General features: G+C 43.0%; 1 long non-coding RNA gene across 1 annotated transcript in view; it reads right to left on the reverse strand.

Annotated features, from left to right (window-relative positions):
- Positions 1–249: 249 nt before the first annotated feature.
- LOC102396509 overlaps positions 250–25,686 on the reverse strand; it is a 31,428-nt gene continuing 5,991 nt past the window's right edge. The window contains exons 2-4 of the long non-coding RNA XR_006544627.2: positions 4,475–4,579; positions 3,015–3,260; positions 250–391 (exon numbers count right to left, since the gene is read on the reverse strand). This is a non-coding gene — a long non-coding RNA (uncharacterized LOC102396509). The remainder of the gene's footprint in view (positions 392–3,014; positions 3,261–4,474; positions 4,580–25,686) is intronic.

Here is a 25,686-nt window from a genome sequence, read left to right on the forward strand (position 1 = left end):
CTGTTTAGAAGTGAGATTTTTTTTTTTCACCTGTGCCTTGTTTTCCAAAGAAAGCACGGTAGCTTTTGTGTCTGAAAACACATATGCTTCTGTGGTTTTCTATGACGGCAGAACCAATTCTGTGTGTAACTGGCCCATTTCAGCTCCTGAGACAGCCCTGTGGAGGAAAAGGGATGTGAATAAGATCTGAATAAAGCATATTATTAGATCTCCAAGAGAATCAATAGAATCTAATGTAGTTTTCCTTGCCTTGCATCAATAAAGCAATGCTGTCACGGAGGCATTACAATCTTGTCTTCGCGTGTGGGTCTGAAAGCTTGTTTTGTGCTGCTGGTCGCGCTGCTGGCTGGTTTGCCTGGGTCGTCTGTCCTAAGGACTGATTTGCTTGGTTCTGAAAAGCATAATTGCTGCATCCATAATTTAAGGCTCAGAACACCTTAAGTGTTCTGAGGGAGACAAATAGATGTTATTTTTATTACCTGCGGTTTATAAATAAATGTTAACCTGGAAAGATGACACGGTCTAAGTTACACATTCAGTTGCATTTGGCAGGTCAATGCACGATTCTAGGCTGAACCTTAATCTGCTTAAAAGTGGGAGAAATCTGGGAAACCACAGGCTCACCCATTATTTCTCTGCTGATGAAGTTCAGACCAGTTGGTAAAAGACTGCAATGGGTTGAACTGGCCCCAGAATTCATATGCTGGATCCCTACATCCCAAGTACCTCAGAATGTGGCTGTATTTGGAGATAGGGCCATTAAAGAGGTAATTAATTTAAAGTGACATGATTAGGGTGGGCCCTAATTCAATATGACTGGTGTCCTTGTAAGAAGGGGAAATCTGGACACAGACATGCACAAAAGGAAGACGATGAATACATGGGGAGGGGTTGGGAGACGTCCCTGGTGGTCCAGTGGTTAACTGCTATGCAGGCGACACGGGTTCAATCCCTGGTCCAGGAAGATCCCACATACCACTGAGCAACTAAAGCCCGTGGGCCACAACTATTGAGCCCGAGCTCTAGAGCTGGTGAGCCACAATAAGAAAGTCACTGCAGTGAGAAGCCCACACACCACAAGAGAAAGCCTGTGGGCAATAACAAAGACCCAGAGCAGTCAAAAATAAATGAAAAATTAAAAAAAAAAAAAAAAAACACGGGGGAAGATGGCCACCTACAAGACAAAGAGAGAGACCTGGAACAGACCATTCCCTTATCTCCCTTAGAAGTAACAAACCCTGTCCACACCTCAATTTCACATTTCTAGCCACCAGAACATGAGACAAGAAATTTCTGTTGTTTAAGCATCCCGGTCCATGGGACTTTATTATAGCAGTCTGAGCAAATGGACACAGGTGCCTCTGCTACCACTTTGGTGCTGATGGCCCAATGTCAGAGGCCCCTGGTCTCCTGACATTCATCTCAATGCCTGAAGATGGTGCCTTTGAGGCTTACTGAGCGAAACCCAGAAACCACAGACAAACCAACTGTTCGGTGCTCACGTGTGTCATGTTTTATCTTAGATTTTTGTCTTAGATTCCACGGAGATCAGTCTTCTCTTTGGTCAGGATGTCATCCCTTGGCAAGTCTGAACACAGGATTTGAAATTTGAGCCATTTGGTCAACTAGTCTGGTCATCCTAGCTTTCCTTCTCCAGGGCTTCTTGCTGGGAAAATTTTCTCCAGGGAAGACTTCACTCCTGTCTGGGTTCCCAGAAGTTGCATCCCCCCAGACCTTCTGTTCAGACATCCTATGATTTTGTGAAAGAGGCCCCTTTGCTCTTTTTAGGCATGCATCCCTCTTTCATGGGGCAGGGTCCTGCCTCTCCACTGGGGCCCTTTTTCTAAAGAAGGAAGAGGACAGACTAACAAGGCAGCATGTGAAGTGCTTGCCAGGCACCATCTCACTTAGTCTTCACAGTCTCCCTGAGGAGGGGCAGCTACCATCGCCTGCATTTGCTAGATGCAGGAACTGAGGCACAGACTGGTTAAGTGCTCGACCCAAATTCACACAGCTCACAATTTGGGAAGCCGGGCAACTTTGCCTTCTGCTCTCTGACTCAGGCTCTCTGCTCTCTGCTTCAGGCACCACTGCTCCATGGCTGGTGGCACGGTTTCTGTGGGGCTCTAAACAGCCTCACTGAAAGGGTGGTCTGCAGCAGGAGGCCCCTGAGGGCTTGGTCACTGGTCTAGAATGGGATAGAGACAGATCGCAAGAATGAGCGCAGCACTTAGCGGCATCCACACCAATTCAACAGCAGTGCTAGGTCCATGGAGCCCTATCATAAAAAAGAAACGGGCTTGTATGTTATAAAAGCATCCTGCTTTTTATCTTATTTGCAATCAAATCTCATCACAAATAAGAAAACTGGTCTTTGGGACATTTCTGGTGGTGCAGTGGATAGAACTCCATGCTTTCACTGCTGAGGGCCTGGGTTCAATCCCAGGTCAGGGAACTAAGATCCCACAAGCCATGCAGTATGGCCAAAAAAAAAGGAGTGAGGTCATTTTTATACAACACAACATGCACAAGGCTGACCGTGCTGTTGTTTTAGAGGAAAGTGCAGACGCTGTAGAAGTTTATGAGCAGCTATCCCAGCTCTCGACAACCAGCGGAAGCCTGCAGCTCCCATCACTCATTTCTCAATTATCCTGGGAACAGTAGGTCAGGAATGGAAGCAGGCTGGGAAGCTGGGGGCTGTAGCAGGACAGCAGGAGACTGGCCCTGCCATCACCGACAGGGGTGGCGTAAGCCCATGATCCGCCCTGCGCCTGGCTCCCCATGAGGGCTTGGAGCCCTGTGACCCCATCCTCAATGAACTCACTTTCTGCAGCAGCCATCCGGTCCTTTAGATAACCAAACAAGAAGCCAAATGGACTGAAATGAGCCTCCCTTCCTGCTCCCTTCATTCTCCAGGCTGTGCTGTTAATAGGAAAGTAGCAAGAAGGTAAACAGCCAAGAGAAGGAAGAGACTCGAGCCCTGACAAACAGCCAGTCCTCTGAGATAAACTCACCCCCAAAGGCTGCGGGAATGGTGGCTTCAGCCTCCTGGGGTTGCCAGCAAACTCTGTGCTTGTCTCTGAAGTTCCATTGCCCAGGAAGCTGTATCTGGTTTCTCTTTCCTGCCCAACAGATAGCTGTGGTTTCCATCGGCCTCAGGCCACACCCTCTCCTGTGGTTCCTTCCTCCTTCCTCTCCTGCAGCCTGCCTGCTCTTCCTCCCATGGTTCCAGTCGTCCGGTCCCGTCCTTTAACACCCACCTAGCATTTACAATGGACAAAGCACATTCATCAAATTCTCGTGATGTTGTTGATGTATTGGCTTCTGAACAAAAATCACCAGATCTGAGAGCTGAGTGTAATTTTTATCTTGCAAACATTGGGTCATGCAATCAGGGATGGTTTATGTACATAAAGTACTTCCTGTGGGTCTGGCAAACCTCATGAGGCCAGGGGTGGGGAATAAGCTCCTCTTTATAAACATGGAAGGAGGCTCACTTGGGTGCCTGGGTACAGCGGGATGACTTGGGGTGTCCACTGGGCTTAAAAAAAAAAAAAACAAAAAAACAAGCACAGGGTGGTCAAGTGCTGACTCATGGTCAATGTAGTGCAAGAGGCAGAGGCGGCTCAGCCATGGATCTGTGTGATACCAAAGGCCCTTCTCCTTCACCAGACATCCTGCCCTGGCCTCTGTGCTTACCCTTTGGGGTGTGGCCTTTAGGATGCCTGAGCAGCTAGTGAGAGAGGCAGACCCAGAGCCTCTGGGATGCCCAACGGAGAAGGAGGGTCCAGACCAGAAGAACCAGGTCTCCACCCAAAATCCGCAGAAGGCTTGCCCCCCAACCTGGACAGCAGGTCAGAGGCAGCTGCAGGGATCCTGGGGTGGTTCCATCTGGAAGTAGGGGTGGTGCGGTGTTGTGACAGCCCAGTGACTTGGGACTGGATACTTAATGGGCTTGAGGACACTAACAGGTCAGTCCTGCCCCATATGCCAGTAGGGCCCCCTGAAGAATCACTGAATCCCTAAAGCCAGCTCTCTTTTGGCATTTGACCCCTCACTGCTGTCTTGCCATTGACCCAGAGGACACTGTCCAGCACTTCTGGGGCCCGTGGCCTGCTTTCAGGCTGCTGGAGCAGCAAGGCATTCAGAAACCCGTGACCACCCCTCCCTCTGCTCAGGGCTTTTAATCTCCTTAATTGAAATTGATTGGCCTCTTGGGAGGCAGCACTGCATTGGCCCTGGGCTTCAGCACGTGATGGACTCTGGTTTTGTTCTTTTAAAGCCCCATCAACACTACAGGGCATCTGATCTCCTTGAATCCCGGGCCCCTTTCCTAACCAGGAGCAAAATCAGAAACAGGCCCACTTGATAAAACAGCTCAGGAAATAAAAGCATCTGATAAAAATAAGGGGAGAACATTCCTGTCCCATTGTGGCTTGGCATGACACAAAAGGCTGGTCAAAAACCCCATTACCTAGGAGAGATGCAATCACCCGGGGACGGAGCCGCAGCGAGGGCTGTGAGTGAGTGCCTCTGCAGCTCACAAGATAAACAAGCTGGGCTGCAGCGTCTCGAGTGGCTGCAGAAAAGATAAAAAAGGAAGAAAAGTGAAAGTGCATCTTCAGTGAAAAGAAAACTGAACACGCAGAGAACAGTTTGAGAGTCCAGATTTGTGTTCATCCAGACACATAGCAGGCTTGGCGTGCTGCGATTCATGGGGTCGCAAAGAGTCGGACACGACTGAGAGACTGAACTGAACTGAGACATATAACAGTTCTCCCCGAAGTGGCTGGAGCTGCTTCACAAACCGGTTTGGCAGGTCATAGCTCTTGGCAAAGCTTCTGATAGGGCCCCTTTCTCACCAGGCTGATTATATATCCTGGCAAATAGCCCTCTGGGAGATCTCCCGGGAAGGGCCGGTGGGTCATTTGGGCTCCTGGCTTGAAAGGGCCATGCCAGGGGATTGGGCCACCTTCTTGCTTCTAGCCCCTAGGCTCTGTCGCCACACTGGCTTCACAGGTGGTACCTGGAAACAAGACGCACCTTAGAGGTAACAAGACACAGCGCTGACAAGTCAGGCAATCATTAGGAGAGACAAACTCACCCTAAGACCATCTAGCAGCCCTGCCTTCTAAAGATCACGTCAAAAGGACCGCGATATGCCATTCCCAAATACACCACTTTGGCATCAGGATTATTACTGATTATAAACTGAAGGCAAGTGAGAATCAACACAGTGCTAAATGAGTTCTCTTCCCTCCCCTTTTCTGCCTAAAAGCAGGGCATAAAATTCCCCTGGGGAAGGTTTCCCTCCTCCTGTACTAGAAAGAGATTCTTATTACCAAGACAGAGTCATCACCAAGACGAATCTGCATAAACAGACCTGGTTAAAATAACCCTTGGACTTCTCTGGTGGTCCAGTGGTAAAGAATTCTCCTGCCAATTCGGGGAACATGGGTTCAATCCCTGGTCTGGGAAGATCCCATATGCCATGGAACAACTAAGCCCATGTGCCACAACTACCGAAGCCCTTGACCTAGAACCCGTGCTCTGCAACAAGAGAAGCCACCGCAATGAGGAGCCCAAGTAACCATAACTGGAGAGTAGCTCCCTTCTCACTGCAACTAGAGAAAAGCTTGCACAGCAATGAAGACCCGGTACAGCCAAAAATAAAATAAAGAAATAAATCTATAATCTTAAAAAAAAAGAACCCTTATCTTCCATTAGTTTCCCCCTTATATTTCTTCGTCACTTCTCCACAAAGTATCATCCCTAGAAGCCCAAACCTCCTTTCCTTTGTTGAAAATGATGTATAAATCCCCGAATCAAGTCTACCTTGAGTTTCACTTCTTTTCTGTGAAATCCATGTAAAATATTAATAAAATTTGTCTTCCTTTTCTCCTTATAATCTGTCTTTTGCTGTTTAAATTCATAGGCCCTTGAGTATTGAACATAAGAGGGTAGTGGAAAAGTTTTTCCTCCCCCCTAGAAAGTCCAGAAATCCAGATTTTAAAAGGGATCCAGCCTGTTTGCTGCAGAAAGTTCTGTTTTCAAATAGATTCAAGTTGAAAGTGGCTCTTAATCCCCACTTTCTCCAATAGAAGCATTAAGCCAGAGTGAACTTTCTAGAAACAAGAGCTGTATCATGGAGGTAGTGTCTAAGGATGCCTAATGCATAGTAGGCACTCAATAAACAGTTAAGTGAATAAATCAATGGATGAATGGATGATCAGATGGATGGATGTTGGGTCAAATAAGATTGGAGCAACTGCATCATGCAGAAAGTAAAACTGTGGACTTCCCTGGCGGTCCAGTGGTTAAGAATCCACTTGCCAGTGCAGGGGACACGGGTTTGATCTCTGGTCAGGGAAGATTCCACATGCCTTCAATCCCACTAAGCCCTCGAGCTGCGACTACTGAGCCCACGCACCATAACCACTGAAGCCCTAGAGCCCATGTTCTGCAGCAAGAGAAGCCTCTGCAGTGGGAAGCCTGTGCACCGCAAATAGAGGGCAGTCCCAGCTCGACACAACCAGAGAAAGCCCACATGCAGCAACAAAGACACAGTGCAGCCAAAAATAAATACATAAATTTAAGTGTTTAATTTTTTTTTAAATAAAATTGTTGCTGATTAAATACAGGCTCCCATAATAGATCACCAAGACAACCTGTTGATAAAGCAAAGCTCCCAGCAGTAACAGAGGTCACTACTCAGCAGTCTCGACAGTGTCTCTGAGTCAGGCAGGTTATTTATCAGGTTGAAGGTGGGGCTTCATTAGGATTGTGTAGGTTCTTGATGTAATAGTTCAGGATTGTGGGCACAGCAAGGTGTGTTAACAGTCATTTGATGTTATCTGCTGAAAAGCTAAGCAGTTTTAAGTGGGTTTAAGAGAAGTTCCTAAAACCATAAAGTTATTTACAGCTTTTATCTTCTTGGGCAAGTGTTTCTACAATCATTAAATGATGTTGGTAAAGACAGGGGAATCAAGTCATCAGTGAGGACTGCATGGTACTAGTCACATTAATTGGAGAAGGAAATGGCAACCCACTCCAGTATTCTTGCTTGGAGAATCCCAGGGATGGCGGAGCCTGGTGGGCTGCCATCTATGGGGTCGCACAGAGTCGGACACGACTGATGCGACTTAGCAGCAGCAGCAGCACATTAATACAGACGTAAGTAAGCTTGGTGGACATGGATGTGTTCAGGCCTCAAGTCAATGACCTTGTCACCCTGTGACAAGAAGTAAAAACCATGTCTGTCCACAGGAGTACAGCAAACTTAAGTGGGCTCTAGGCTACATGTGGCTGCTAATTTCGTATGATACCACTTATACGCAGAATCTGAAAAAAAAAATGATACAAAGAACTTATCTACAAGGCAGAAACAGAAACACAGACTTAGAGAATGAATTTACAGTTACCAGAGGGAAAGACTGGAGGGAGGAATGAACTGGGAGTTTGGGACTGACATATATACACTGCTACTAACTCCGGGAGATAGTGAAGGACAGGGAAGCCTGGCATGCTACAGTTCATGGGGTCGCAAAGAATCGGACACAACTTAGCGACTGAACAAAAGCATTCCTAAAAAAGGTATATCAACATGGACCACTGTATAGCACAGGGAACTCTGCTCGATATTCTGTAATAGCCTCAATGGGAAAAGAATTTGCAAAAGAATAGAAAAAAACAAAAAGCTTAACATGTATATCACATAGAGTTTTGTAGCTATAATAATACTTATTATAATAAAAATATAACAGTGATAGCAGTAAAAAAAAAAAATGTTTGTCCACAGGAGCACAGGGTAGGTGTGGTGGCTAGTTTCTGGTTAAACAGAAGTGACACATGCTAAACCACCCACGGGAGAGGTGATTCAAATATGCCTTAGACTTTGACATCTGAATGGGATCCTTGCTGGCTTAGACGGTAAGGAGTCCGCCTGCAATGTGGGAGACCCGAGTTCGATCCCTGGGTGGGGAAGATCCCCTGGAGAAGGAAATGGCTACCCACTCCAGTATTCTGGCCTGGAAAATCCCATGAACAGAGGAGCCTGGTGGGCTATAGTCCACAAGGTTGCAAAGAGTCGGACACAACTGAATGACTTCATTTTCACTTTCTTTGACATCTGACAGTAGCCCTGGCAGGCCAGACCATGGAAACAACTTGCAGAGCCCAGTGCAAAATGAAAATGCAGAGCCCCCTGTTTAAAAACTAAGAATATCAACTAGTTTGGCAGTTCTTCAAAAAGATAACGTATAATTACCATATGACCCAGCAATTCCACTCCTGGGTGTGTACCAAAGAAAACCTGAAAACAGGGACTCAAACATACAACGGTACACCAGTGTTCATCACAGCCTTACTCACAATTGCCAAAAGGGGTAAACCACCCAAATGTCAATCAACATATGAATGGATAAACAAAATGTGGTACACACAGATAATGGACTATTATTCATCCATAAAAGAAAATGAAGTTCTGATATACGCCACAATATGGATGAACTAAGAAGCAGCAACTAAAGATCCCCCATGCTGCAACTAAGACATGGCGCAGCCAAATAAATAAAAATAAATAAAATATGTTTCAAAAAAGGATGGTGAAAATCGCAAGCCCACTATCACCCCACCTCCCTGGCCTCCTCAACATCACAGCCAGACCCAGAGCTCTGGAGACTTCCCTACATCAACCTTGGAGGTGACAATGTTTATGGGATGTTTTTCCTCCTCCTTCTGACATCAGTTCTGGTACTTTAATCCTGTAGTACCATTCACAGGGCAGACGTGTGTAGCCAGGGGTACAGAGGGGACAGTAATCTAGCTGGGTCACATGACGGGTAATTAGGTGAACAGTTACCACCCCCATGTTATCTGTAGACTCTGACTGAATTGGATGACAAGGCCAGGACTCCTTCTTCCAGGTTTAGTCTCTGCCATCACCTGACATTCATGAGCACACTCTCCATTCCTTCTGTTTTTTCCTCCATGCAAACTCTCACTTCTCTGGGCTTCCTCTCACTCCGGATCCATTAGATGGGACCTACTAGGGGGTGTAGAGAGGGGGTATAGAGGGATAAAGATGAGGGATTAAAGGATGGCAGAGACTAGCCTGGAAGAAGGAGTCCTGGCCTTGTCATCCAATTCAATCAGAGTCTACAGATAACTTGTATTAAGTACCAATGAGAGATGGGAGGGCATGACCCTGCCCCAGGAAACCTTATGAAAGATAGCTTGCTACCTTGCATACATGCCTTAGATGATCAGCCCTTGATCTGGGGTTTACTAAGCAGAAAAGATGCCCTTTTCATGAGCCAAACCAAACATGGGGGCCCAGACCATGAGCTTCCTAAGCCCTGAGGCCACCTCTGGCTATTCCTCCTCATTGGTGGCCTCCAAGCTGTTCCAGCTCTGGGTGGCCACTCAGTAGGAGGGTGGGGGCTCTGCCTACTGGCTGAGTGCAGACCCCAAACAAGACACTGCAAAATAAAATGATATGAAGTAGTCCTCTGGCTCTGAACCTGCTTACCATTGAAGGATTCCCCAGCCACCCCAAAGCCTCTGTCATCATTTCTAGGACATGTCATGGGTATGTGTGTCCTTTCACGACCACATGGCATGCATGCTTTCTCCAAGTCTAACTATGGTTCCCTACTAGGTTATGTGCTGCCCCAACTGCTACAGGTCTGAAGGTTTCAGGAAGGTGTCTCCCTCCAGTCCTGTCTCCTGCTGCCCAGGGGTCTGTGGTCAGGCAGAGGCTTCTCCTCAAAGCCCTGGACATCAATACAGCCCCCCACTGCTGATGCCTGCTCTCCCTAAAGAAGAGAGAAGCCTGAATCACACATTCCATCCTCCCCACACTGGACCAATGTGTAGGTTTCTGAGCACTCCCAATGTTGAGGAGAATGATGCATGGCCCTGCTGTGCTAAAGCTTGCCCTTCAGCAAGACTATACAGTGGAAAAAAAGTCACTTCAGCAAGTGGTGTTGGGAAAGCTGGACAGCTGCATGTAAATCAATGAAGTGGGAACACTCCCTCACACCATACACAAAGAAAAACTCAAAATGGCTTAAAGATTTAAATATAAGACAAGACACCATAAAACTCTTAGAAGAGAACATAGGCAAAACAGCTCACAGAAATCCTACCAATGTTTTCTTAGGTCAGTCTCCCAAAGTCATAGAAATAAAAAAAAATAAAATAAAATAAATGGGACCTAATCAAAATTACAAGCTTTTGTACAGCAAAGGAAACCATAAGCAAAACAAAAAGACAAGATACAGAATGGGAGAAAATATTTGCAAATGATGCAACCAGCAGGGGCTTAATTTCCAAAAGATATAAACAGTTCGTACAACTCAACAACAAAACAACAAACAACCCAATTAAAAAATGGGCAGAAGACCTAAATAGACATTTCTCCAAAGAACACATACAGATGGCCAACTGGCACATGAAAAGATGCTCAACATTTCTAATTTTTAAAGACATGCAAATCAAAACTATAATGAGGTACCACCTCACAATAGTCAGAAGGGCCATCATGAAAAATATCTACAAATAACAAACGCTGGAGAGGGTGTGGAGGAAAGGGAACCCTCTTAAACTGTTGGTGGGAATATAAATTGATGTAGCCACTATGGAAAACAGAATGGAGGTTCCTCAAAAAACTAAAAATAGAGTTGCCATATGATCCAATCACACTCCTGGGCATATACTCAGAGAAAACTTAAATTTGAAAAGATACATGCACCCCAATGTTCATACAACACAATTCACAACAGCCAAGACATCAAAACATTGTAAATGTCCATCAGCAAATGAATGAATAAAGAAGATGTGGTACATAATACAATGGAATACTACTCAGCCATTTGTAGGAATGTGGATGCAACTAGAGATTATCAAACTAGGTAAGCTAAGTCAGAAAGAGAAAGACAAACATCATATGATATCATTTATATATGGAATCTTAAAATATGAGATAAATGAACTTATCTACAAAACAGAAGCAGACTCACAGACATAGAGAGGTTGCCACGGGGGAAGGAGAGAGGGGAAAGGATGGACTGGGAGTTTGGGATTAGCAGATACAAACTATTGCATATAGAATGGAAGAGCAACAAGGTCTTACTGTATAGCACAGGGAACAATACTCAATATTCTGTGATAAAACACGATGGAAAAGAATATGAAAAAGAATATGGAGAACAAGATGGCAGAGGAGTAGGTGGACATGGAGTACATCTCTTTCCACAGATACATCAGGAATAATCTTCAGACACAGAAGTGCACGCAGAACACCAGCTGAGAGCGGACAGGAGTACCTGACCAGTGGAAAAGAATATATAGTACCACGCAAAACTCAGTATGATGAAGAAACTAGCGGGAAAAACAGGAGTGTCAGTCGGACTGGACCTGCCCTCAGTGGGTGGGGGAACTGAAGCAGGGGTCTGATCCCCACAGTGGGGCAACTGTCTGAGTCAAAGGAGAAACATTTAAGGCTGAGTGTGAAACAGCTGATCTGTGGCAGCCTAAATGGAAAGAGAATCACAGTCTTTGCCACATGCATAATATCCCGGACAGGACCGCTGGTCTCCTGGAAGCTGCAGCGGCTGGGAGCTGGAGTTTAGGGATCCCAGGGCGAGGGCTGCTGTTGACTGTGGAGAGACGGATTGAGGGGATGAGAGGGAGGCGATCGTGGTGGGAAATGCTGGTGAAGGAAAGCCAGACAGCCATGGAAGCAAGGCGATAGATACTGCTGAGTCACGCGTAGGGCTTGGAGCCATCACCACAGCCTCTCTCTCCCCACATGCCAGCAACAGCAGCTGAACAATAGAGAGGTTGGCCCATCAAACGCCTGATACACTAAACTACAGAGTAGGACCCCGCCCAGGGTGCCCCTTTAAGTGCCTGATGCACCAATCTACAGAGTAGGACCCCAGCCGGGTGGGCCCCTCTATGTGCCTGATGTGCCGAACAACAGAGAAGGACCCCAGGCAAGGGAGCCCTCTAAGTGCCTGAATAGGCAGAGCTAGAGAGAAAGACTGGCCAAAGAGACCTTCTGATTGCCAGCTACAAGAGGCTCAAGAAGAGACTCTGATAGGGCCATAACTCCGTGGGGCAGGCAGTCCGTGTCCCTGCACACTTGGTGCCACCAGGGTCCCCACAAGCCAAGCAGCTGCACCACCTTCATGCTCAACTCTCACTGGGTAGAGCTGCCACAGGCAAAAAAAGTCTTGAGTCTGTATGTGCAGGGTCACTTTGGTTGTGTCAGACTCTGTGATCCTGTAGACCATGGCCTGCCAGGGTTCTCTGTCAGAGAGGGGGTTCTCCAGGCAAGAATACTGGAGCGTATTGGCCAATACTGGTTGCCATACCCTTCCAGAGCACTATTTCCTGCTGTCCTAGCTGCCAACCCCCCTGAGTACCTGGTGCTGCCAGAATCCCTGGGGCCCAAGCACCTGCACCACCTCCACACCTGGCCCTCTCAGGGGCAAACCCAAGCCTTCCAGGGCAGCCTCAGGAGGTAAACCCCAGTGGACGACCCACATGTAGAGGTGAAAATAAAACCACAATTGAAACCCAGGGGCAGTGCGGCTAAGGAAGAAGACCCAAAACTTTCCCACCAGCTGTACAAGCTGCAGATTAAATCCACACGATCAACTAAGCAGACTCTGTGTCTATGGAATACATAAAAGGCCATTGAGAGCTCCCACAAAATAAAATACACTAGCTCTGATAGCTGTGGACGTTGGAGGCAAGAACACACAGGAGTAGGACCAGATTAGAATCTGAGCTGCCCCCACAGCAGGTCCAGACATCAGCAGAGTGTTGGAGGGCATCTTAGAGAGGTAAGGTGGACTGTGACTCCCAGCGAGGTAAAGGACTCTGATAGCAAAGACTCAAAAAAACATTTATTATTCTTATTTTTTGACATGTTCTTTAGAATCTTTTGGTTCCCACCCCCAGTGTTGTAGTTGTCAATTTTATTGCACTAAGAAAGCCAATTAAGTTTTTGAGCTTTTATTTTTTTCTCACTCACATTTTTTATTGTTGTTATAAACCTCTGCCTCTACATTGGGCTTTTGCAATTCTGTGGAGTTTTCCTCTTTTTTTCCTTTTCTCTTTTTTTTAATTTTAATTTTTTAAACCTACTATTATTTTTTCTACATTTATTCCTTTGTTTGCTTTTCCTACTGTTCTTTTCCCCTTGCAGTTAATTTTTAACATATATAAATCTTCTTTATCTACCTCTATTTAACTTGGCATATCTATTCTTTCTTTTCTTTGTCTCCCTTCCTCTCAACATATTTATCTTCATTGCTTTATTCCCCAATTGGCACCTTGCTTTAGTTTTGTTTTCCTATTTGTGCTTTAATTAGTTTTGTTCTGGTAGATATAATTTTTAGTTTCCTTTGTTTTCCAGGTCAATCTATTGTACTTTATTTTTGTTGGACTGTTCTGATCTTGCTTGTGGGTGTATAGGTATATGTGCACATTCAGTCACACTTTCTATTGTTGTTATAAACCTCTACCTATACATTGGGCTTTTGCAGTTCTGTGGAGTTCTCCTTTTTTCCCCCCTTTATTCTTTCTTCTTCTTCTTCTTTTTTCTTTTCTCTTTTTTATAATTTTAATTTTTAATTTTTCAAACCTACGATATTTTTTCTACATTTATTCATTTGCCTTTTCTACTGTTCTTTTCCCTTGCAGTTAATCTTTAACATATATAAATCTTCTTTATCTACCTCTATTTAACTTTGCATATCTATTCTTCCTTTCTTTCCTTTCCTCTCAACATATTTGTTAGTTTTGTTTTCATTGCTTTATTCCCCACTCGGCACCTTGCTTTAGTTTTGTTTTCCAGTTTGTGCTTAAGTTAGTTTTGTTCTTAACTGGTAAATACAATTTTTGATTTCCTCTGTTTGCCGGGTCAATCTACTGTATGTTGTTTTTGCTGGACTGTTTTCATGATGCTCATGGGTATATATGTATATGTATATATTCCACTAATTTAATTATTATTTGTCTGATTTTGTAACTGCCATTTGTCTGGGGTTCATCTTTGGTTTCTAGTTTTTGGATATTTGTTTTAATCTCACTTAATGCCATAACAAACCACTTATGGAATCTTCATTCCTGACCAGAGATCAAGCCCTGAGCCTTTGGAGTGGGAGCACTGACTCCAAGACCCTAGACTACCAGAGAACTAACCCTAGGGAGTATCAAATAGTGAGAACTCACACAAAGGAAACCACTTAAATACAAGATCCAGCATCACCTAACCACCAGTAGCATCCTGTGCAGGATACCTCATCTAAACAACAAACAAACTAAAAACAAAACAAAAATACAAGCCCAATCATCAGCAGAAAGGATTACCACCTCACTCAGCCTTGCTCATCAGAGGAAAAATAAACAAACAAAAACTCAGCACATATCTCACCCTATACAAAGCTCACAAACCACTGGACCAATCTTAGGAGGGCAGAAAACAAAAGAAAGAAAGAATTCAACCTTCTTCAAGGAAAGAATTCAACTTCCCATGAAGCCTGGAAAAAGGAGGCCTCAAACACAATAACTTAAAATAATAATGAAAAGGCAGAGAAATACTGCACAAATGAAAGAACAAACTAGAAACACAGAAGTCCAAATAAATGAAGAGGAAATAGGCAAATTACTTGAAAAAGAAATCAGAATAATGATAGTAAAGATGATCAAAAACCTTGAAAACAAAATGGAGAAAATGCAGTAATCAATTAACAAAGACTTAGAAGAATTAACTCGGAGAAGGCAATGGCACCCCACTCCAGTACTTTTGCCTGGAAAATCCTATGGATGGAGAAGCCTAGTAGGCTGCAGTCCATGGGGTCACTAAGAGTCGGATACGACTGAGCGACTTGACTTTCACTTTTCACTTTCACGCATTGGAGAAGGAAATGGCAACCCACTCCAGTGTTCTTGCCTGGAGAATCCCAGGGATGGGGGAGCCTGGTGGGCTGCCGTCTATGGGGTTGCACAGAGTCGGACATGACTGAAGTGACTTAGCAGCAGAAGAATTAACTGGAAGAAACACAAGCTGGAATCAAGATTGCCGGGAGAAATATCAATAACCTCAGATATGCAGACGACACCATCCTTATGGCAGAAAGTGAAGAGGAACTAAAGAGCCTCTTGATGAAAGTGAAAGAGGAAAGTGAAAAAGTTGGCTTAAAGCTCAACATTCAGAAAACAAAGATCATGGCATCTGGTCCCATCACTTCATGGGAAATAGATGGGGAAACAGTGGAAACAGTGTCAGACTTTATTTTTCTGGGCTCCAAAATCACTGCAGATGGTGACTGCAGCCATGAAATTAAAAGACACTTACTCCTTGGAAGGAAAGTTATGACCAACCTAGATAGCATATTCAAAAGCAGAGACAATACTTTGCCAACTAAGGTCCGTCTAGTCAAGGCTATGGTTTTTCCTGTGGTCATGTATGGATGTGAGAGTTGGACTGTGAAGAAGGCTAAGTGCTGAAGAATTGATGCTTTTGAACTGTGGTGTTGGAGAAGACTCTTGAGAGTCTCATGGACTGCAAGGAGATCCAACCAGTCCATTCTGAAGGAGATCAGCCCTGGGATTTCTTTGGAGGGAATGATGCTGAAGCTGAAACTCCAGTACTTTGGCTACCTCATGCGAAGAGTTGACTCATTGGAAAAGACTCTGATGCTGGGAGGGATTGGGGGCAGGAGGAGAAGGGGACGACAGAGGATGAAATGGCCAGATGGCATCACTGACTCGATGGACATGAGTCTGAGTGAACTCCAGGAGTTGGTGATGGACAGGGAGGCCTGGTGTGCTGCGATTCATGGGGTCGCAAAGAGTTGGATATGACTGAGCGACTGAACTGAACTGAGAAGAATTAAAGAATAAACATACAGAGACAAACAACACAATTACTGAAATTAAAAATACTCTTGAAGGAATCGATAGCAGAATATCTGAAGCAGAGGAACAAATCAGTAAGCTGGAAGATAAAATGGTGGAAATAACTTCTGAAGAGCAGAATAAAGTAAAAAGAATGAAAAGAGCTGAGGACACTCTCAGAGACCTCTGGGACCATATCAAATGCACCAACATTCGAATTATAGGGGTCCCAGAAGAAGAAGAAGAGAAAAAGAAAAAGAAAATCTCTTTTGAATAGATTATAGTTGAAAATTTCCCCAACATGAAAAGGAAATAGTCAATCAAGTTCAAGAGGCACAAAGAGTCCCATACAGGATAAACCCAAGGAGAAACACGCCAAGACACATACTAAGTGTTAGTCACTCAGTCATGCCCTACTCTTTGCGGCCCCATGGAGTGCAGTCCACCAGGCTCCTGTGTCCATGAGATTTTCCAGGCAAGGATACTGGAGTGGGTTGCCATTTCCTTCTCCAGGGTATCTTCCTAACCCAGGGGTTGAACCCCGGTCTCCTATACTGCAGGCAGATTCTTTACTGACTGAGCTACAAGGGAAGCCCAGACACATAGCCTTTGTTAGTTTAATTAGACACATATTAATTAAACTAACAAAGACTAAACACAAAGAAAGACTATTAAAAGCAGTAAGGGAGAAGCAATAAGTAACATACAAGGGAAACCTCATACACTTAACAGCTGATCTTTTAGCAGAAACTCTGCAGGCCAGAAGGGAATGGCAGGATATATTTAAAGTACTGAAAGGGAAAAATACACAATCAAGATTACTGTACCCAGCAAGAATCTTATTCAAAATTGATGGAGGAAAAAAAGCTTTTCAGACAAGCAAAAGTTAAGAGAATTCAGTACCACCAAACCAGCTTTACAACAAATGTTAAAGGGACTTATATAGTCAAGAAATACAAGAGAAGAAAAAAGATCTACAAAATCAACTCCAAACAATTAGAAAGTGCCAATAGGAACATATATATCACTAATTACTTTAAATGTAAATGGATTAAATGCTCCAACCAAAAGACACAGATTGGCTGAATGGATACAAAAACAAGATCCATATATATGCTGTCTACAAGAAACCCACTTCAGACCTCAAGACACATATAGACTGAAAGTGAGAGGATGGAAAAATATATTCCATGCAAATGGGAAGCAAAAGAAGGCTGGAGTAGCAATCCTCATATCAGACAAAATAGACCTTAAAATAAAGAAGATTACAAGAGATAAGGAAGGACACTACATAATGATCAAGGGATCAATCCAAGAGGAAGACATAATAATTGTAAATATCTATGCATCCAACATAGGAGCCCCTCAATACATAAGACAAACACTAACAGACATAAAAGGAGAAATTGACAGTAACACAATAATAGTAGGAGATTTTAACACCCTACTCACACCAATGGACAGATCATCAAAACAGAAAATTAATAAGGAAATGCAAGTCTTAAATGATACATTAGATGAGATGGATCTCACTTATATCTTCAGGACATTCCATCCAAATGCAGAAGAATACACCTTATTCTCAAGTGCACATAGAACATTCTCCAGGATAGACCACATCTTGGGTCACAAATCAAACCTCAGTAAATATAAGAAAACTGAAATCATATCAAGCATCTTCTCTGACCACAATGTTATGACACTAGATATCAATTACCAAAAAAAAAAAAAAGTGTAAGAAACACAAACAATTGGAGACTAAACAACACGTTTCTAAACAACGAACAGGTTACTGAAGAAATCAAAAGGGAAATCAAAAAATGTCTAGAAACAAATGACAATGAAAACACGACAACTCAAAACCTATGGGATGCAGCAAAAGCAGTTCTAAGAGGGAAGTTTATAGCAATACAATCCTACCTCAAGAAACAAGAAAAACATTGAATAGACAACCTAACTTTACACCTAAAACTGGAAAAAGAATTAAAAAAAAATTAGTAGAAGGAAAGAAATCATAAAGATCTGAGCAGAAATAAATGAAAAAGAAATGAAAGAAACAATAGTAAAGATTAATAAAACTAAAAGCTGGTTCTTTGAGAAGATAAACAAAATTGACCAACCTTTAGCCAGACTCATCAAGAAAAAAAGAGGAGAATCAAATCAACAAAATTAGAAATGAAAAAGGAGAGGTTACAACAGACAATGCAGAAATACAAAGGATTATAAGAGACTATTGTGAACAACTATATGGCAATAAAATAGATAAACTGGAAGAAATGGACAGATTCTTTGAAAAGTTCAATATTCCAAGACTGAACCAGGAAGAAATAGAAATTATGAATAATCCAATTACAAGCACTGAAATTGAAACTGTGATAAAAAAATCTCCCAAAAAACAAAAGCCCAGGAACAGGTGGCTTCACAGGAGAATTCTATCAAACATTTAGAGAAGATCTAATGCCTATCCTTCTAAAACTTTTTCAAAAAATTGCAGAGGAAGGAACACTTCCAAACTCATTCCATGAGGCCACCATCACCCTGATACCAAAACCAGACAAAGACAACACAAAAAAGAAAACTACAGGCCAATATCACTGATAAACATAGGTGCAAAAATTCTCAACAAAATTTTAGCAAACAGAATTCAGCAACACATAAAAAAGCTCATACACCATGATCAAGTTGGGTTTATCCCAGGGATGCAAGGATTCTTCAATATACACAAATCAGTCAATGGGACACACCATATAAACAAATTGAAAGATAAAAATCATATGATCATCTGAAGAGATGCAGAAAAAGCCTTTGACAAAATTTAGCACCCATTTATGATTAAGTCTTCAAAAAATGGGCATACAAGGAACCTACCTCAACATAGTAAAGGCCATATATGATAACCCTACAGCAAACATTATTCTCAGTGGTGAAAAACTGAAAGCATTCCCCCTAAGATCAGGAACAAGACAAGGGGGTCCACATTCACCACTATTATTCAACATAGTTCTGGAAGTTTTAGCTATAGCAATCACAGAATAAAAAGAGATAAAAGGAATCCAGATTGGAAAAGAAGTAAAGCTCTCACTGTTTGCAGATGACATGATACTGTACATAGAAAACCCTAAAGATAGTATCAGAAAATTACTAGAGCTAATCAGTGAATTTAGCAAAGTTGCAGGATACAAAATCAATACACAGAAATCACTTGTATTTCTGTATATGAACAATGAAAAATCAGAAAAAGAAATTAAGAATCAATCCCATTCACCACTGCAACAAAAATAATTAAATATCTAGGAATAAACCTACCTAAGGGGACAGAAGAAGTGTACACAGAAAATTATAAGACACTAATGAAAGAAATCAAAGATGACATAAACAGATGGAGAGATATTCCATGTTCCTGGGTAGGAAGAATCAATATTGTGAAAATGACTATACTACCAAATGCAATCTACAGGTTCAATATGATCCCTATCAAATTATCAATGGCATTTTTCACAGAACTAGAACAAAAAATTTCCCAATTCATATGGAGACACAAAAGACCCCAAATAGCCAAAGCAGTCTTGAGAAAGAAAAATGGAGCTGGAGGAATCAACCTTCCTGACTTCAGATTATACTACAAAGCTACAGTCATCAAGACAGTAAGTTACTGTCACAAAAACAGAAATATAGACCAATGGAACAAGATAGAAAGCCCAGAAATAAACCCATATGCACATATGGGTACCTTATTTTTTACAAAGGAGGCAAGAATATACAACAGGGCAAAGACAGTCTCTTCAATAAGTAGTGCTGGGAAAACTGGACAGCTACATGTAAAAGAATGAAATTAGAACACTTCCTAACACCATACACAAAGATAAACTCAAAATGGATTAAAGACCTAAATGTAAGACCAGAAACTATAAAACTCTTAGAGGAAAACATAGGCAGAACACTCGATGACATAAATCAAAGCAAGATCCTCTATGACCCAATTCCTAGAGTAATGGAAATAAAAACAAAAGTAAACAAGTGGGACCTGATTAAACTTAAAAGCTTTTGCACAGCAAAGGAAACTGTAAGCAAGGTGAAAAGACAGCTCTCAGAATGGAAGAAAATAACAGCAAATGAAACAACTGACAAAGGATTAATTTCCAAAATATACAAGCAGCTCATACAACTCAATACCAGAAAAACAAACAACCCAATCAAAAAGTGGGGAAAAGACCTAAACAGACATTTCTCCAAACAAGACATACAGATGGCTAACAAACACATGAAAAGATGCTCAACATAGCTCATTATTAGAGAAATGCAAATCAAAACTACAATAAGATATCATCTCACACTGGTCAGAATGCCCCTCATCAGAAAGTCTGTAAACAATAAATGCTGGAGAGGGTGTGGAGAAAAGGGAACACTCTTGCACTGTTGGTGGGAATGCAAATCGATACAGCCAGTATGGAAGACGGTATGGAGATTCCTTAAAAAACTAGGAATAAAACCACCATATGACCCAGGAATCCCACTCCTAGGCATATACCCTGAGGAAACCAAAATTGAAAAAGACACATGTATTCCATTGTTCATTGCAGCACTATTTACAATAGCTAGAACATGGAAGCAACCTAGATGTCCATCAACAGATGAATGGATAAAGAAGTTGTGGTACATATACACAATGGAATATTCAGTTCAGTCACTCAGTCGTGTCCGACTCTTTGCGACCCCATGAATCACGGCACGCCAGGCCTCCCTGTCCATCACCAACTCCTGGAGTTCACTCAGACTCACGTCCATCGAGTCAGTGATGCCATCCAGCCATCTCATCCTCTGTCGTCCCCTTCTCCTCCTGCCCCCAATCCTTCCCAGCATCAGAGTCTTTTCCAATGAGTCAACTCTTTACATGAGGTGGCCAAAGTACTGGAGTTTCAGCTTTAGTATCATTCCTTCCAAAGAAATCCCAGGGCTGATCTCCTTCAGAATGGACTGGTTGGATCTCCTTGCAGTGCAAGGGACTCTCAAGAGTCTTCTCCAACACCACAGTTCAAAAGCATCAATTCTTCGGCGCTCAGCCTTCTTCACAGTCCAACTCTCACATCCATACATGACCACAGGAAAAACCATAGCTTTGACTAGACAGACCTTTGTTGGCAAAGTAATGTCTCTGCTTTTGAATATGCTATCTAGGTTGGTCATATCTTTCCTTCCAAGGAGTAAGCGTCTTTTAATTTCATGGCTGCAGTCACCATCTGCAGTGATTTTGGAGCCCCCCAAAATAAAGTCTGACACTGTTTCCACTGTTTCCCCATCTATTTCCCATGAAGTGGTGGGACCGGATGCCATGATCTTTGTTTTCTGAATGTTGAGCTTTAAGCCAACTTTTTCACTCTCCTCTTTCACTTTCATCAAGAGGCTTTTTAGTTCCTCTTCACTTTCTGCCATAAGGGTGGTGTCATCTGCATATCTGAGGTTATTGATACTTCTCCCGGCAATCTTGATTCCAACTTGTGTTTCTTCCAGTCCAGCGTTTCTCATGATGTACTCTGCATATAAGTTAAATAAGCAGGGTGACAATATACAGCCTTGACATACTCCTTTTCCTATTTGGAACCAGTCTGTTGTTCCATGTCCAGTTCTAACTGTTGCTTCCTGACCTGCATACAGATTTTCACCCATAAAAAGGAACGCCTTTGAGTCAGTACTAATGAGGTGGATGAACGTAGAACCTATTATACAGAGTGAAGTAAGTCAGAAAGAGAAAGAGAAATACCATATTCTAACGCATATATATATGGAATCTAGAGAAAATGGTACTGAAGAATTTACTTACAGGGCAACAGTGGAGAAACAGACATAGAGAATAGACTTATGGACATGGGGAGAGGGAGGGAGAGGGTGAGATGTATGGAAAGAGTAACATGGAAACTTACATTACCATATGTAAAATAGATAGCCCAGGGGAATTTGCTGTATGGCCAAGGAAACTCAAACAGGGGCTCTGTATCAACCTAGAGGGGTAGGATGGGAAGGGAGATGGGAGGGAGTTTCAAAAGGGAGGGGATACATGTATACCTATGGCTGATTCATGTTGAGGTTTGACAGAAAACAGCAAAATTCTGTAAAGCAATTATCCTTCAATAACAAAATTTAATTTTTTAAAAAGAAGATATATATAACTGAATCACTTTGCTGTACAGGAGAAATGAACACAACACTGTCACTGTAAATCAACTCTACTTGAATAAAATAATCTTTTTAAAAAAAGATTGCCCTTCAAGATTGGTGCTAGGCCTGGGATCTACCTTGCCAGCCCTCCAGGCAAACCCAGATGAGTCCTGAATCCTGGAGATTCAGGATTGGCCAGCAATTCCCAGCATACCAGAAGTGTAAGGTCTAGGGGTGTCACAGCAGAGAAACACTAATATATCTTAAGTCTCCTCTCCTTCCTCTCTTTTTAAAAATTTTTAAAAAAATAATTTTATTTATCTTTGGCTGTGCCGGGTCTTCGTTGATGGGCAGGCTGCTCTCTAGTTGTGGTGCTTGGGCTTCTCACTGCGGTGGCTTCTTTGGCTGTGGAGCATGGGCTCTGGGGCACATGGGCTCAGTGGTTGCAGCTCCCAGTCTCCAGAGCACAGGCTCAGCTGTTGCAGTACAGGGTCTTAGTAGCTCAGCAGCATGTGGGATCTTCCTGTACCAGGGATTGAACCCTTGTCTCCTGCACTGGCAGGCAGCCAGCAGGGAAGCCCTCCCTCCCCTCTTAAGGTGTAAGTTTTAGCATCAGAGAGATGAACATGTACCATGCTTCAACTACCTTTGTCAGGGCTTTAGTCAAACCAGTCTTCTTTCAATCATGTAGAATAGACCTGCTTTTTCTAATGTCTTTGAATCAAAAGACACTATCTTTGGAAAATGTATGGGACTATTAGGACTATCTCCCTCTATGGAGGGGATCCTCCCCAGTCTTACTCTGCTTTCACCATCCCACCCCTCCACCATTCACAGAAGGCTTCCTTTGCAAAAATGTACCCTTTCCAGGCTCTGGCAAATTCATCTTTTTGACCTTTGCAAGGACACATTTGCTGTAAGCACCCACACTCATTACATCTTCCTAGGCTAGTCCTTTGGTACAGAAAGAAGGTCTAGAAGTCAGCGTCTGAGTATCTTGATTTCTGGCCCAGCTTTCAATTATATAACCAGCCCTCTGCTCCCTAATCTCCAAGCTTCTCTTTTGTCATCTGGGAAAAATATTGAACGTGAGGATCAAATTAAGAATGTGTGTTAAGCTCTAAATGCTTTGCAAATCATCAATCACAGTGCATGGGAGAAATTGTGTCCCTTTGATCAGCCTGGCTGAACTCTTGAGTCTAGGAGTTCCTAGGGATCACACTCAGGAGAGGTAATCGCATGCTTTCTGATCATATTCTTTAAGAAGCTGCCCAGAATGTCACCCCTCCTTGGGCAAGCTGAGCTTAGAAGACCATTGTAGTAAACCCTCCCTTGCTGAAAAAGCTTTTACCAGTAACAGAGTGTGAAGGAGAGATCTATATGTGGGAGCAAACAGGATACGGTTGGGGGAGACCCCAACTGAGTAATTTGATTAGAACAGCCCAGTGCCCATGCCGGGTAGATAGGAGGACAAGTGGGGTACCCAGCCAAGTTCAGGACAAATTTCTTAGGCTGGCGAACTTGACCCTACTTTGGGGAGATTGGAAAGTTCTTAGGGATAGAATTCAGTGGAAATATGTGTTTTTTGATACAGAATCTTCCCACTTAAAGGAAGAGTAAAGACAGTAGAAATTGTGGGAATTAATCCATCAGCCTGGTCCAGAGTGGCAAGCATGGACAGAAGACTCAGAACAGAAGACTTCTCACTTGTCCTAGGAACCACAGACTTGTCACAGGAACCACGGACTCTATCACTAGAGCTATTATCAATGGGAAGATCAGCTGGGGGATGGTCTGGGTTCCCTGTTCCCGCCACATGCAGGGAGGACTAATCCAAGGAAGCAAAGCAGGAAGGGACAACCCAGGGCACAGGAGGATGATGGAGGAGGCTGAGGAATGAGCCACTGCATGCCAGCCTGAGAGAGAACATTATACCATTCTAGAAACCAAAATGGCCCCCTCTCCACCTCTTTATGCAAAGTCACAACTGAGCTGCTCCCAAACTGCTTCCTTCAAAGGTATGTAACCTTGCGGTATGTAACACAGCCAATGGAAATTTGCTGTATAACTCCAGGAACTCAAACCAGGGCTCTGTAACAACCTAGAGGGGTGGGAAGGGGTGAGAGGTGGGACGGAGGTTCAAGAGGGAAGGGACATATGTATACCTATGGCTGATTCATGCTGGTGTATGGCAGAAACCAATGCAATATTGTAAAACAATTATCCTTTAATTAAAAATAAATAAATTGAAAGCACACAAAAAACTCACGGAACCCTGAGTGTCCACAGAAATGTTCAACAGCTCTGCCATCGGATCATGCTACTGGGAACATTAAACTCACACCTGGAGCACAGATGCACTTCTCCCCCTAAAACACACCCAGGAGGAAAGGGCACGTGCACCATTCCTTGGTTTACATAAACATCAGCAAACAAACCCTGGGCTGAATCAGAGCAAGGCAAAACCAAGGGAGCCCAGCTGTATGATTCACCTGCTTGTCAAAGTTTAAGATGCCATGGACCAGCTTTCACAGCCTGTTGATAACTACAAGATCATTGTCATGGCCTTGATTCCCTACAGGGACTCCATGTTGTACAAGCCATAAAATTAAGCCTTGAAATTATAATCTAACCCACAGACTAGAGAAGCACAAAGACCAGAAAAGCTACAGAGCTGTTTTTAGAACACTAGGTAAACAAATAGCTTTGAACATACAGACCCTAACTGCTTGGAACATGTCCCCAGCTCCTTGAATTTCTGGTCCCTGGGTAACATCACCTTCTGCCTTTTAGCTCTCCCAGCTCTTCCACCAGCTTTATGACTGAATCCCCTGTATTAAATCCCTCTGTTTGAAATACCTAAAGTGATTTATGGTTTTAATGAATAAACTGATGAATATTTCTTCAAATTTTTTCCCCCTTTTGGACATTTGTGTACAGGCAGATCTCATTGTATTGTGCTTCACAGACACTTCATTTTTTTTTTTTTACAAATTGAAGATCTTTGGCAACTCTGTATCGACGAAGTCTATTAGTGCCATTGTCCCAATAGCATTTGCTCCTCTTGTGTCTCTGAGTCACATTTTGGTAATTCTCACAACATTCCAAAATTTTCTCATCATGATTATATTTGTTGGTGATCCATGATCTCTCATGTTACTACTACAACTTGTGGAAGGCTGAGATGACGGTTAATAATTTTTGGCAAGAAAACATTTTTTCATTAAAGTATATATATATGTTTTTAGACAATGCTTTGCACACTTAATAGACTATAGTGTGGTGTAAACATAACTTTTACATGCCCTGGGAAACCAGAAAAGGTGTGCAACTCGATTTATTACAATATTCACTTAATTGCAGTAATTTGGAACCAAATTTGCAGTATCTCCAAAGTATACCTGTAAATATCCAAGTTTTTGTGTTTGGGTGCTGCCCTTTGTCCTCATGTGGATGAATTCTTTGACACGATCTTTTTGTTTTTAATTTTTTCAGTTGTCAATGTTTATGCTCACTGCCCTTTCAACATTGGCAAAGTTTGCCACTTGCCCTTAATTGGGCTTCTCTGCTTTTAGACCACTGTTACATTAAACTTAGGGCTTCCTTGGTGGTCAAGTG

The sequence above is a fragment of the Bubalus bubalis genome, chromosome 14, assembly GCF_019923935.1.
Source record: "Bubalus bubalis isolate 160015118507 breed Murrah chromosome 14, NDDB_SH_1, whole genome shotgun sequence".
Taxonomy (NCBI): domain Eukaryota; kingdom Metazoa; phylum Chordata; class Mammalia; order Artiodactyla; family Bovidae; genus Bubalus; species Bubalus bubalis.